At 39.2% G+C, this 15,553-nt stretch overlaps 1 long non-coding RNA gene across 1 annotated transcript; it reads right to left on the bottom strand.

The window, feature by feature from the left end:
* Positions 1–8,011: 8,011 nt before the first annotated feature.
* On the bottom strand, positions 8,012–10,771 carry LOC124395335. The gene is made up of 3 exons (XR_006927608.1): positions 10,714–10,771; positions 8,679–8,794; positions 8,012–8,057 (listed from the first exon to the last, which is right to left on the bottom strand). It is a non-coding gene; the product is annotated as an uncharacterized LOC124395335 (long non-coding RNA).
* Between the last annotated feature and the right edge of the window lie 4,782 nt (positions 10,772–15,553).

Here is a 15,553-nt window from a genome sequence, read left to right as displayed (position 1 = left end):
TTTGGATGCGGAAGCATGAAATTTTCTCTTTACTCGAACTATGAGACCCGAACCTGTTCCAGCATGACAATGTCCCTCTGCACAAAGCCAACTCCTCCATGAAGATATGCTTTACATGGGTTGGAGTGGAAGATCTCCTGCTATAGAGCTCTGACCTCAACCCTATCGAACACCTTCGGGATTAATTTGAGTCATGACTGCACCCCAGGCCTCCTTACCTCATCTACATCAGTTCCTGACTTTACTTACAGCCTTGTGAATGAATCTCATTCAAATCTCCACAAGCACAATTCAAAATCTAGTGGAACATCTCACAAGAAGAGTGGAGGTTATTATAACAGTAAATGTGAACAAAATCTTTTAGTCAGGTATCCACTAGTCAGGTATTTCTTCATATAGATTATGTCATTGAGTGGTTTTGAGACATTCATAAATAAATATTCCTATTTATTTATTTATTTCTTTTCAAAGTTAAATTGTTCCACAAACTTGGAAGCTCATAAGGATATAATAATATATAAAGATATATCTATTGGCGGAGGTGGTAGTTTTGTGGATAAGGCATTGGATTTTGGATACATAGGTTGAGTTCAAATCACTGCCAAGACGCCAAGAGTGCACTACTGGGCCCCTGAGCAAGGCCCTTAACCCTATAGCTGCTCAGTTGTACAGGTATGAAGGAGATAAATGGATAAATGGACTCTGGATAGGTCCTCCAAATGCCATAAATGTAAAAATAAAAATTGGGATCCATTAATTAATTGCGTTATAGTAATCCGTGAAATACTTGTGAATGGCGTGAGAGTTGCTTACCGTTTCTCCTGTTTGAATGTTCGCGTGCTTTTCAGTCGCACGTGCTGTCAGATGAGCTCACACGCACTCTGTCTCCATTAAAACCTGTCGTCTCTTAACATGACTGCCGTGCCATATTTCAAAGTACTCTCTCTCTCTCTCTCTCTCTCTCTCTCTCTCTCTCTCTCTCTCTCTCTCTCTCCGGTGTCATTTCGTTGCTCATACTTGACACGACTCTTTCATAACAGGTGATTAATAAGTGGGTTTTGTTTCTATATTAATCAGAATCAAAATCAGAATGGATTTTATTGCCAAGTGTGATCTCACACACACAAGGAATTTTGTCTCACTGACAGACGTTTATAGGTACAATAAAATATAAAAAAGTGTGAAAAATGAATGAAAGTGTCTCTGTCTCTGAATATTTTAATGTACCTTGTTTTGACAAATAGAAAAGAATCGATCAAAATCTATGTTAATTTACATAACTTGATGCATTATGCATTATGCAAAACGATTGGCTGGTCGAATAATTGTATGACGCCAGGGATATAAGTGTTCCAAAGCTAATGTTGCAATTTATTGGTGATATTGGTCTGGAACAAAACTCAGTCGGACTAGAAACCTAAAGATCTCAGTCAATTTGCATGACAGATTTATTGAGAAAATAAACCCTTCCATATCTGCACACACCTGAGTAATTACAGGAGAGCGACAGGAGTTTGTGGCCTAGTGTGCTTCACAGCTGCTGCCCACATCAGGGACTTCCTGCCGCAGATGGCGTGCAGGTAGCTCGTTTTCTCATGCTGCACTTCAAACGCCAACCTTCAATCCCTCTTTTTTGCTCTGCGTTCAGGGCGGTGTCACGCTACAAACATGCAAGCATGCAGATGGAACCTCTATACAGCCAGGAACCGACGAAGCACCCTGTGTTCACAAAGGATCCGCCATGGCACCGCACGCAAGTCATGCAAGTTCAACACTTTATCTCGACTCGTATCATCGCTTTGTCCTGCATGAAGACATACATGCACTTGCATACTGTCATGCACTCCCTTGTCTTTCATTCTTTCTCTCTCTCTCTCTCTCTCTCTCTCTCTCTCTCTCTCTCTCTCTCTCTCATACATACACACCTGGACGTAAAAGTTTATAATGTAGCGTGCTGCATGTACCTTCACACTTGTTTGACTTGCATTTACCGTCCATGCCCATGCCGATTAGGCAAATCTGTGCTCCCGTTGTATTTGTATTGTCCTAAACCTGAATACAGACTGCAGACAAGCGCGTGTATGTACACAATCGCACGTCACAAATTACACGATTTTAAACAAAAGTTTGATGATATGCTGTGAGTAATAGATGCCACCACCCTGTGCGTGCTCAACCTGAGAAAATTCGCCTAGTCAATCAACAACATAATGACCACACGCTACACGAAGGCTCACGCGAACACACTATAAAGCATTCAAACAAAATACAACATAAAGCACTACAATCGGGGAAAGCATTCTAAACTATTTGCATATCATACAAATTTAAACAAAGTCATTTGCATATGTAAGCGACGCTCCATATTTGGAAAGAGGAAAGAACTTGGCTGGAGAGGCCGTGTTGATGGAGGCTGTCATTGCCTTTGCATGTCTCACATCATTTTATTCATAGAAATTCTGAGAATCTGAAAAGTCACATGTGGCGGCTCACATGCGAAGGTGCTTCGCATGCCATGGCGCAGGGTGTCACAGGAAATATCCATGACTAACAGTGTAGACAATTCTCTATAACAGAACAGTTTATGTAAGGAAGAAAACGTGACATGGCGTGCTGTTATAGGAAAATAATCAGTGCCTGGGTGGTGCCATGTGAAACCAGCGGGAACCAAAAGTACTGTTATCGCCCCGCATTTTTTTCCATTCCAATTACAGCACCATAATCACATTTTATCCATTTATAGCTGTGCTGTGGAACATCCACAAAACAAGTTTGCGCTTGCTCGCCAGCCTCGCTATTTTTCACTCATGAAATGAACAATAATAAAAAACAGCTTTTCATGCTTCCAAAAAACAACAGAGGGCAAAATCTGTCAAGACAAGCTTGTCCTGAAGACTTAAATTTACAGCTTTAATGTTAAGTAAACAAATCCCTGCAGAAAGATTCGCCATATAAACAATTACAATCATGCAGCTGGCACTACTTTCAGTGCTACTGACTAAAAAAAAATCAACACCTTGTTACTTGCCAGGCCCAGACCCCAAAACCCCCCATTTTCTGCACATATGTTTCACCTAACAGGGGAGAGTGGTTCTTGAAGACAGGTGAAGCCAACCATGCAAATCTTTTTAAAATGGCTGCTCATACTGTGTCACCGCGGATGTAACACACTTAAAGTTCCAAGTTCTTTGACATACGTGGGGGTTTCAAGACTAGCTCTGTTGACAAGAAAGTACTTTATTTATCTATGTTTACACACTATCACCTTTAAAATAGTCCCCCTGCACAGCAATACAGCGCTCTCAGCATTCCTGCCACTTCTGGAATGTGTCCTGAAAGTCTTCTTATCAAAGCGTGTCAAGCACCTTCTGCCGTTTGCGCTGGATCGCCGCAATTGCATCAAAACGGCAATTTTTGAGCTGGATCTTCATCTTCGTGAAGAGGGAGGAGTTTGCAGGAGCCAGGTCTGGTGGATTGTTCTCCGATAATCATCATGCACAAGTTGCTGAATGGTATCGACATTTTTGGGGGTCGAGCCTGCTGAAGGTCTGCCTGATCTCTCGTCGTCTTTCAATGATGTTCCTTCTGCTCTTGAAGCACCAGTTACCACCATTAGTCTAAAAACCTTTTGATACCACTTCGTACATGAGGAAACATGGGAGGCTCAGTACTCCACAGCAAATTCTGTTCCTTTGTCTTTCAACCATGGACGACTGTGGCAGTGTCGATCGTTCTGTTAGAATGACCTACATGACCACATTAACTATTAATCCCCTGTGATTGTGTCACTGATGGTCTAGTTGGTGCCATTTGTCCTAGTCACATATATGAACATTAAGCAAAGCTTTAGAGGAAAATCAAAGATTTATTCAAAATGGCATGTTTCTTTGTCCTTTACATTGCATCATTTAACTGTTATTGTTACCTTTCTGGCTTTTTAGTTTCTGTGGCGATATACTGTAGTTTATATATCAGTTTAATAATTAATTAAATATTCAGTACGATTGGAAAACATTAGGAATAGATAATAATGTCATATGGAATTGCAAATGCCTGTTGCACATTTTTTTCACCAATGCTGTGAGACACGTTAGACAGACAGTAGTTTTTAGTAGTTTTTATAGATAATATTCTCTTCTATGGTGCCACTCAAACAGTACACGTCCAACATGTTCATCAAGTTTTCAAATACCTACTGAAGAATTGTTTGTATGCAAATTATAAGCAGAAATTCCTACAAACCTTTGTTGTGTTGCTTGACTACTTTACAAATTTAGAGGGCTAGCAAGAGGAAGATAATTTATCCAGAATTATGGAACAGCCAGAACTAAAAAGTTTGTGGCGTCTTTCATTCACATTTATCGTTTTGGTGTAACTGACACTCCTTGTGCACTCTTCAAAGGATAAGCCTCACCAACTTGGTTGCAAACATTTGAAACTTTGCACTTCTTTTACCATTTTTTTAACATTTGAAACTTTTTTTACCTTGTACATTTTTATGTTGAGTTTATAGTGAGAACATTGAAGGTACCACCAGCCAGGGGACCTTCAATGTTCTCACTATAAACTCAACATCAACACCAACAGCAGAACCCCACTGTGTAAGTTGTTGGCAGTTAAATTGGCTATGAGGAGTGGACACAATGGGAAAAAGTTGTTTTAGTAACTTTTTTTGAGAAGAAAATGATTTGGATGCAGATATACTTACAAGGACATTTTCAAGAAAAGCTGGACATTATGACGAAAGGTCTGCCAAGAAAGGTTAAGTTGTTAAACAGTTGTTAAGCTTTTTCATGAACTTTTTATACTTTTGAATTTTCTTTCCTGTAGAATTTGCACAAAAAGCACACAATTCGCCTTCATTTCAAATCCCCAGGAAAACTCTAATGCATGGAATAATGCACAAAAATGCAAAGAAAACTGGGGTCATTATATAAGGAGTTGGATTGATTCAGACACCACTGAAGGCCTACAGTAGGTGTGAAATGCACATCCACCACTGCATTCCAGTAATCATGATGTAATTTGCTTTCCCACGGAAGTTGGCATCATTGTGCCTGAGTCATAATTTGTGTGTTTTATCTGGTCTAATGATGACATTTCATAGAATTTACCTTTGTTTATGCTGGGGATTTGTCATATCCCTTTCCACCCCTACTCCTAGATCAGGTTTCCTGGCTTTGTTTTCTGCTTCTGAGACATTATAATCAATTACATATCATCTGTTTGATTATATTTATTAAAAAAAGAGATTGTTTCCTTTAGGGTATTTTGGATAGTTCTGGTTTCAAAAAAGGTATTCCACTGAGAAATGCTTTTAAAAGGAGAAAATCTGATGTCCAGGTCTCCTGGAAATCTTTGTATCATACAAGTGTGGGTTTAAGGCAGACATAATGAATACAAGTGCAAAGGTACAAAATAGTAGGTTTAAAAATGGCAAACAGGAAAAAGTTTAAGAGATAAAAAACATTGGACATCCATATTATATTATTAAACTATATCATGGTAACTGCTGACTCTAGCAGTCTAACAGTGTCTTTCTGAAGGAAGCTTTAAATGAAAAATTGTGTTTCTTCCTATTCTTTTTGGTTTTTCCATTAGGGGTCGCCACAGAGAATCATCTGTCTCCATGCCCCCCTGTCCTCTAAATCTGCCTCTTTCAAACCAACCACATGCATTTCTTCCCTCACCACATCCATAAACCTCCTCCTTGGTCTTCCTCTTTTCCTCCCTCCTGGTGGCTCAGCATTCTCCTACTGATATACCCTATGTCCCTCCTCTGCACATGTCCAAACCATCTCAATCTCACCTCCCTCACCTTGTCTCCAAAACAACCTACATGCGTTGTCCCGCTAAATCATGTCCATTCTAATCACTCTGAACGAAAACTCTGCTACCTCCAGCTCCACCTCCTGTCTTTTACTCAATGCCACTGTCTCTAAACATTACAACATTACAGGTCTCACCACAGTCCTATAAACCTTCTCTTTCCCTCCTGCAGATACTCTTTTATTACAAATCACTCCTGCTCTCACTCTTCTCTAACACACTCTCCATTACTTGAATTACTCCATTACTGCACTGTTGACCCCAGGAACCTGAACTCCTCCACCTTCTCTACCTCTTCTCCTGCAACCGCACCACTCCACTGCCCTCCCTCTCATTCACACACATGTACTCTGTCTTACTCCTACTGACTTTCATTCCTCATCTCTCCAGCACGTACCTCCACCTCTCCAGGCTCTTCTTAACCTGCACACACCAGACTTCTTCATACAATACCACAACTCCTCTCTCTCCACCCTGTCATACGCTTTCACTAAATTCACAAACACACAGTGCAACTCCTTCTGACCTTCTCTATACTTCTCCATCAAAATTCTAAAAGCAAAAAATGTGTCTGTGGTGTTCTTCCTCGGCATGAAACCATACTGTTGCTCACAGATAATCACCTCTTCCCTCAGCCTGGCTTCCACTACTCTTTCCTATAACTTCATGGTGTGACTGATCAACTTTATTGCCCTGTAGTTACTGCAGGTCTGGACATCTCCCTTATGCTTAAAGATCGGACCAGCACAATCCCTCTGCCAACACCTTACAGTCTCCAATCTCCTTCAGGTTGCATCTCCTACATAAAACCTAGTCCACCTGTGTGCACCCACCTCCACTCTTATCACCCTATGCTCCTCCTTCTTCTTAAAATAACTGTTCACCACTGCCATTTCCATTCTTTCAGCAAAATATACCACCATCTGCATTTCCACATTCCTCTCCAGTCTTAAAACCTACCCATCACTTCCTCATCAACTCTGTTCCCTTCACCTACATCCCCATTTAAATCTGCCCCAATCACCAACCATTCTTTCCTAGGTACAATTTCTTCCACTCTATCTAAATCACTAAAGAATTGTTCCTTCTCCTCCATCTCAAAAACCCACTTGTGAAGCATAGGCATTGATGACCTTTATCATCACCTTTTTTGTAACTTCCAGCTTCACGTTCATCACCCTATCAGAAACTCTCTTCACCTCCACTACTCTCTCACTGTACTCTTCCTTCAGAATCACACCTACACCATTTCTCCTTTCATCCACACCATGATAGAACAGTTTAAACCCCCTTACAATATTCCTGGCCTTACTCTTTTTCCGCTTGGTCTTCTGAACAAACAACATGTCTACCTTTCTCCTCTCCATCATATCAGCTACCTCTCTCTCTTTACCAGTCATAGTACCAACATTTAATGTACCAACCCAAACCTCCACTCTCCTCCACTTCTCTTTTCCCTGCTGTTAGCCACCGGTACCCTGTTGGTTAACGATACCTGTGGCGGTCGTTGGTAACCCAGGCCTCGACCGCCACCGATCCGGTATAAAATTCTGATTCGTGATTCGCATATTTGATTTGGCATGTTTTACACTGAATGCCCTTCCTAATGCAACCCTACCCGTTTATCCGGGCTTGAGACTGGCACTAAGAGTGCACTGGCTTGTGCAACCCTAATGGCTGGTTAAATGGAAAATTGTGTTTATTTACATAAGAGGTTCTGTGAAAATTTCCACATCATATCTGGCTATTAGTTTTACTTAAGTTTTTTTTGCACTCTATTCCTTACATCACACTTAGAAATAGAGATCCTCCAGAGATCCTTGTGAGCTTCAATTATGCAACAATGATCCATGGCTGGGAATGGGAGGAATGGCAATCACTCTAAATGCTAAACTGCATTTCATGCTGTGTACCTGCCCTACGCAATGACAATAAAGGTTTATTTATGTATCTATGAAGTGGTATCAAAAAGTTTCGAGACTAGCTCTGTTTACAAGAAAGTACTTTATTTATCTACGTTTACACTTTTTCAACATAGTCCCCTCCCACTTTTGGAAAATGTCCTGGAAGTCTTCTTTTCGAAGTCTTCTGTAATTAACGCTGAATCTCCCTACTGGTGTCATAACGGTGACCTTTGAGCTAGATGTTCATCTTCGGGAAGAGGGTGAAGTCCCCAGTAGCCAAATCTGGTGAGTAGGATGGGTGCGGAGATGAGATCATGTTGTTTCCTGTAAGAAACTCACATGTGAGTAGAACCCGGTGAAAGGGTGCACAGGTGGTCAGAATAGCAGACGTGGTAACACACATGGTCAGAATAGCACCAGTTGCACAGCTCCTGATGTTCACAGGACGATGTCTTTTGGCAAACTGACTTATGAAGGTTGGTGCTCCCTGTGACTGTGCATGCAGCCTTGTGCTGCCATTTGTTGGTGTGTTGGTGGTGTGTCTTGAAACTTTTTTTATTCCACCATGTATGTATGTATGTATGTATGCATGTATCTATCTATTTGTCTGTCTGTCTGTCTGTCTGTCTGTCTGCCTGCCTGCCTGTCTGTCTGTCTGTCTGTCTGTCTGTCTGTCTGTCTGTCTGTCTGTCTGTCTGTCTATTTTCCACAGATGTGTCCACTAATGTCAGCCTAAAGTTAAGACAGTGGTCATTATGTTTTTTTAATTTTGGACATTAGATTTTGGTTTTACTGGTCACGCACATCTTACTGACAACAACTTGTAAAGGAAATTAGCATAAATATGCACCAAAATAACAACATTTAACCCCACAGCAAAATAGTTAATGAGCTTTCTATAAATCTAACCTTAAGTGCCCCCCATTACGGCGCGATAAGACTTACCGGTGTGATCATGTTGCATGTTGATTCTCATGTCATTCCTGTCAGCCCACAGCAGCTGGGTCCAAATTAATCAAAACCATTGGCACTTTGTGACAGCTTCTTGGCGCCTACACCCTCTGAAATAAACTGATGTGAGCGCGAACCGTACTGCATGTTTGCACTTGCGTGCCAACGAGCTCCATCCAAGGCATGTAACGATACATCATTAAAATGTTTCCCTTTTCCCTTCTAATGTAAACATCATTACTCTATCATTTCAAAGGAAGCACGAAAATCGGCTGGTTTAAGACTGGCAAGTCCCCTCGTGAGACGTGCGGCCTAGACCTGCAGGTTCCTACACGCTCATGTCTTATTTACACTCACACACACAGTCAGACATAATTACTTCCTTTTTTAATATACCTAATAAACTGGTTAATTGCCTTATATATTTTGCTCTGTTCACCTCATGTACTCTGGCTACGTAAACAAATTTAAGGACAGGGGAAATCAAATTAAAGCAGGTAGCGGCAAATACACGACGCAAAATCACAAAAAGAGAACACATTTAACTCCTCGAGTGTTTAATGTGCTGGATGCACAGTATATATTAGGATTTTTTCTGTATTGCACTATGAAATAATTAATAAAGAACAATAAAGGCACTAATTTAACACATTAAATTAGTGTGAAAGTAATAGCTCAGTGGTTTGATGTTGCACCACCAAGAGGCTACTGCTGGGCCCCTGAGCATGGCCAGTAACCCATAACTGCTCAGTCGTTATGAATGAAATTAGATAATTAAAATAAATGAGATGAGTTGCTCTGAATAGGTGCGTCTTCCAAATGATCTAAATGTAAATGTAATGCATTGAGTCTAGATTAATGCCATTAACTCAGCACTAACAATATAAATTTATAAGAAGTGTCAATGCAACACTAAACGCATTAATACAATCAGCAGTAATACAAGACACTAATATTAATAACAATGCAGGCTATTGCAATGCCAATATTTAGGTTCAAATTCTAAATCTTCATTCATTTAAAGTCCTTAGCATTTCGCATTTTCAGCTCCAGGATCCCAGGTCCAATCAGGTTTTTGTCTGTATGTGGGAATACTTTGAGTTTTGTTGGCCTAAGAAATACACAATAGAAACAAAGGTTTGTGGACACTTGACCATAAAATTAGTGTGTTTTTTGAACATCTTATTTCAAATTTTTCCCCAATTGCTTGTGTAGTAACCTCCACTGTAGGATGTAGACCTGGGATGCAGTCAGCATTCCAATTCATCCCAAAGGATTGATTTTAAGAGTCCTACATCAGGCCATTTAACATATTCCATATCTTCTGGTTGGCTTTGTGCACAGGGGCATTGTAACAGGTTTGAATATTCTAGATCAAGTGAAGGTCAAATTCTATGCTAGCACATTAAAAGACATGACAGTATATATAACATATATAATAACCGTTTTTTGGAAAAACCACATATGGCAGAAAAAATCTAATGTCCCAATAGTTTGGTCCATATAGTGTAGTTCTTGCTTGATGTGCATGTATGAGAATGTGAGTTTTGAATTATGTGAAATATTCCCAATATTTTTGAGAAGAGAAAATGTAAGAAGGGTTGCCAGGTTTCATTTAGAATATCCACTTCAGATGAATGCACACCACTGTTAAAAATGTTATCCTGGAAATATTTAGAAAAAGACAATATGATTTTTGTGCATGTAAATTGTAGCTGGAGGTGGGTTACCTGGCAACCCAATCAAGCTGTTCTTTACAGGTCAACAGTACAGTACTCACTATAGTACATTAAAAACTTGACCTTTTTTCTCTGATATTTGCTTTCATGTTCAAGTCTGTATTTATTTATTTTTATCTGGCTTTTTATTTTGGATGTATTTGTATTTTGTGTATTAAGTAAAAATTACTGTGAAATTTTGTTTGGAATTGAAATTGAAAGTTAAAAAAGCTGCCAAAAAAAAAATCAGCTAAAAATTATATATATTAATTGCAGATCTAAATGAATTACAGCAAATATTCGTTTATTACCTTCATATCTTCATTTAAAATCAGTGGATCTGCGATGTTGTCTGTCGCGAATAATCAGGTATTTTTATTTGTTTTTGGATGTGTTTTGAACCCTGCATTTTGGGAATAAAACCGGAATGAACCGTGTTTTTTGTAAAGAGGCATGTGTGTGTGTGTGTGTGTGTGTGAGAGAGAGAAAGTGTGTGAGAAGGTACTGGAACTGAAAATATTTGTTGGCAGTTAAAAGGCTGTAAACCCTACAGGTATTCATTTAACTATTAGGTGTTAATTCAGCACTAAAGGTGATAATAAGCTTTAAAGACTATAATTCAACCCTGAGCGCACCTCCACTGAAAGAAACACACCGAGTAAATAAACAGCATGAGGGTTCGCTGTGTCTCAAGCTGTGAGTCCTACAGGCGCTTCCAGGAGTCTGTCTCGTGTCTCGTTTCCAAGAATGAAGCTCTGAGGACACTGAGCTGTGAGGGGCGGATCAGCAACAAGTGCTGTGTAAACTAACGTAGCCTGGAGCACCTCACAGTATACATCTCTCTCTCTCTCTCTCTCTCTCTCTCTCTCTCTCTCTCTCACACACACACACACACACACACATAGACACACACATACATGTACACACTCTCTCCCTTACTCCCTCACACATTCTCACACACTCTCTCACGCTCTCTTTCACACTAACACACACACACACACACACACACACCTACACACACACGGTTTCCCTCTCTATGTCTCTCTCTCTCTGTGTGTCTCTCTCTCTGTGTTTCATAAACATACACAGTCACACAGTCTCATTCATTTCCTTTTTCTCTCTTTTTTCCCTCAGTCTCTCCCTCACACTGTCTCAGTCTGTCAGTTTGTTAGCATGAATGTTACGTCACATTATTTACCAAGCAAAATAAATAATAAACAGAAAATTGTTTTCTTTTAATCTGGATACAAATTTAAGATTCAAGATTTAGAGGTTGCTTTCTTAGCGTGACAGATATTAACATTCGTTTAGACAAAACTCGAGTACGGACTTTATATTCAGATAAACCTGAAAATTATAACACTACAGCTAAAAGAGGCTTTAATTATAGCACTCAGTCTCTATTCATCTCTCTCCATCTCTCTCTCTCTCTCTCTCTCTCTCTCTCTCTCTCTCTCTGTCTCTCTCTCTCTCTCTCTCTGTATGTATCTATCTTTCTGACCCTCCCCACTACCTTAAAGTTTATAAGCCCTTCGCACGCGCTGAAGAGAAAAACGGCTCCAGACAGGCCCAACTGGTGTCCTTTTTTAATAATGGAGTGTTGAGTTAAAGGTTTGAAGGGTTAAAGGTCATGCCTGCAGGTGTGATGTTACCTGTGTTGCGTGAGGACGCTGCTGTATTTCAGAGACTTTAAATGAGCCCTAATAATAAGAACTCATCATTCAACCCCCACGGCGAAGCGAGGTCACGACCCACAGCTGTGTCGTCACTGAGCCAGACGCTCATGCTCTCTCCTGCTTTCACTCCAGACACGGCATGTCACAAAGGAAATTTACCCTACTAAAAAATATGAACATTATCTTCTTGTCAAAAATAACACAAATTTTTATTTTTATGAGAAATTAACTTTTAGACTATTTTTAATATCTAGTTAAAATGTTAGTAAATAACATTTCTTTTAGAATAATGAAGCATTGTGATTGGAAATGGCACTTTTACCACTTTTTTTTTCTTTTTTCCTTTCTTTGAATAACAACTTTATATGCTCTTTTTATCTGGACAGTTTATTTCTCCAAACATTGAGCTAGAATACTTTGCTGTGCCTTTTGTGTTCTTCACTAGTTGGAGATTTCCATCTGACCTTGTGATCCAGTTTATCCCAAAGCAGTTTATTAGGATGTAGGTGCAGTGACTGTGCAGGCCATTCCATAATAAATAACACTCCAGACGACCTTCCCTGCTTCAAATCAACCCCAAACTATGAACCTTCCACTTCCATTTGTGCCTGTGGTGGTGAGGCGACTGCTAAAATCTTCTCTTCTGTTCGCTGTCTTACAAAAGTTCTTCTGGAAAATTTGGACTCATCTGTCCTCAGAATATTCTTCCAGTCATTTACTGTCCAACTCATTTGTGTTTTTACTGTTTTATTAGTTTGTTCATATACACATAAGGAACATGCATGTTTCTCAAAAACCATAAAATATTAGATGTTTCCAAACTTTTGACAGCCACTGTATATCCAATGTAATCTAAATTGTCATTTGTCAGAGACCCTTATACAGAGCAACTAATTAGAATTCTCTTATTTATACATTTGAGCAGTTGAGGGTTTGGGGCTTAGATTAAAAGCCCAGCAGTGACAACTTCTTGACAAGAAGTCCAACATCTTACCTACTGCGCTCCAACTTAATCCTTAATCATCCCTCCATCTCATCCAGTTTATAAAAATTATCTGATTCTATTTCTCTGATATTTGATCCACTGTTTGTTTTTGCTGGTCCTGGCCTTATACTGATCCAAATCTGGGCTTTCTCTAACTGTAATTGCTCTTTTCACAGGAATACGAATTTATCCCACTCCACCAGTTATTCCTCAGAGTTTATACAAGCATCCACTTAATTCCCAGACCCACAAACACACAACATGTGCAAACAAACAAATAACCCTAGAAACTCCAGACCAAACCCTTAAAAAATACATTTTGAATGTTGATCTTCAAGAACTGATCATATATTAAATAAGTTTCAAAATGCATAGCACATCCTGAAGACTTCAAAGATCTCCTCAACACGGCAACAAGGCAACAACCTCTGAAAGGTATAAGAGATTGTGTGAGGAAGTGTGTGAGGAAGTGTGTGTATGATCAAGGAATGACCATTTTCACTATAATAATAAACTCCTCAATGGGAGATGAGAGAGCGAGTTGGAAAGAGAAACAAGAGTGACAACATTGGACTGAGGTGTGTGTGTGTGTGTGTGTGTGTGTGTGTGTGTGTGTGTGTGTGTGTGTGTGTTTTTCCTGCCTGAGGCATTGTGCTCCAGATTTGAGAATGAGAATGAGTGGCGTGTGAAGACATCGTGTCTCTGTACACACCACGCCTGCACCTGTCAGGTTTTGTGCAGCATGCCTAGGTTTCGTGCGGACCAGCGATGGGTTGAAAGAGAGAGAGAGAGAGAGAGAAAAGAGAGAGAGAGAGAGAGAGAGAGAGGAAGAAAGAGAAAAAGAGAGAGAACATAGCTGAGTTTCATGTGTATGTTGTTCTTGGTACACACACTCACACACACACAGCTGCATACCTGAATGTGACACACACCTGGGACTTAACTAATGTCTTCAGTGGCCCTGGAGACAGAGTGAAATATTTACATGGACACTCGTTCTTGCTTTCAAGTCAGTCATCCTAAAAACAAAGAGTGCAAAGCATCTGGAAGGCCGGGTGAAGACTGCGATAGTTTCGCTGTAATTACTGTACAATGCAGTCTCCTGGTTTCAGATGTATTTCATTGTTTTTCTGTTTTTAGACACGATCGCACGCGGACAAGAAGCTGAGCGCATTAATTCCTGTTTTTATTCCAAATTCTTGCTCTTCTTTATTTTTTTGTCGTAATTAAATGTAATTATTTTCCCTGCATTGTAAGATGAGAACAAACGATGGCAAACAAACAGATTCATGAATAAATATATGAAATTAAAATAAATAAATAAACAAACAAACAAATAAATAAATAAACATACGTTTCTGAAAAACTTAACGAAAAAAAATAACAAAACGAATACAAATATTTATTTTTACATAATATTTTTGATTCCTATAAATATCCTCTGTCCACATTTACCTCTCCTGTCTACAGATAGTGTCTGTCAGAATCAATCAATAAATAATAAATAGATAAATAAATTTGAAAGAATTCATCAATAAATAAAATCTGTAGCATATATTCATATGCAATGATAAAAACTATGTGATAAATTGTTTTTAACTACTACACTGATAATAGAGAACATTTTATGTGTTGTAATCCTTAATATCAGTAATATTATAATTTTTTTAATTCTAGGTGCAGAATTTATACTCTTCCTTCAAGACTCAATCAATTCATTTGATGCCATGTCACGTGGAAAATCAGTTCTGTACCAGGTTTAAACCAAAAATTCTCAATTTTTTAAACGTATTTGCAATTAATAAAATAAAATCTTTTCAATGGAAGATTTGGTTTTAAGCTATTTATTGTAGTACAGATTAGGCCACACCCCTAAACCTCTAAAGCCTGAGAGCTTTTAAAGCAGTAGTGTTTGTGTTTTCATAAGATCTCACGCAAATGATTCATCTTTTCAGCTAATTACTGAGTCTGCATGCATGCTGAAATATAAAACCCCATGAGACCTACAGGACCGGAATACACGCCGACACTCACAAAAAAAAATCAACTCTACTTTATTAAAATAATCACTGCTATTTAATTCCATTCTACTATTTGTTTCGCCATTTACACTCATAATAGTTGGAACTCATTTCTACAGAACAGATTGCACATTTCGGTAACATGAAAAGCGAAATATTTGGTGCTTTTTGTACATTCCATTAAACCTTTAGTCCCATTCGCTGTTATAATAATCACTTTTCTGGGAAGATGTTCCACAAGATTTTGGAGGTGGCGATTTCATTTAATCACATAGGTGTTAGTACTACATAGGTGTAGGTACTAAAGTGAGGAGGACTGTGATGCAGTCAGTGTTTCAATTAATCCCAAAAGGTGTTCAGTGAGGGGGTGTGGAGTAAAAATGTAATGCTACCTCATCCGAAGACAATTGTGTGCATACACATTTGAGTAAGAGTGTGTGTGAGCGAGGTGTGTAAATGGGTTAATGGG

This window comes from Silurus meridionalis, chromosome 13 (assembly GCF_014805685.1).
Source record: "Silurus meridionalis isolate SWU-2019-XX chromosome 13, ASM1480568v1, whole genome shotgun sequence".
Taxonomy (NCBI): domain Eukaryota; kingdom Metazoa; phylum Chordata; class Actinopteri; order Siluriformes; family Siluridae; genus Silurus; species Silurus meridionalis.
This window is presented reverse-complemented; position numbering and strand designations above follow the sequence as displayed.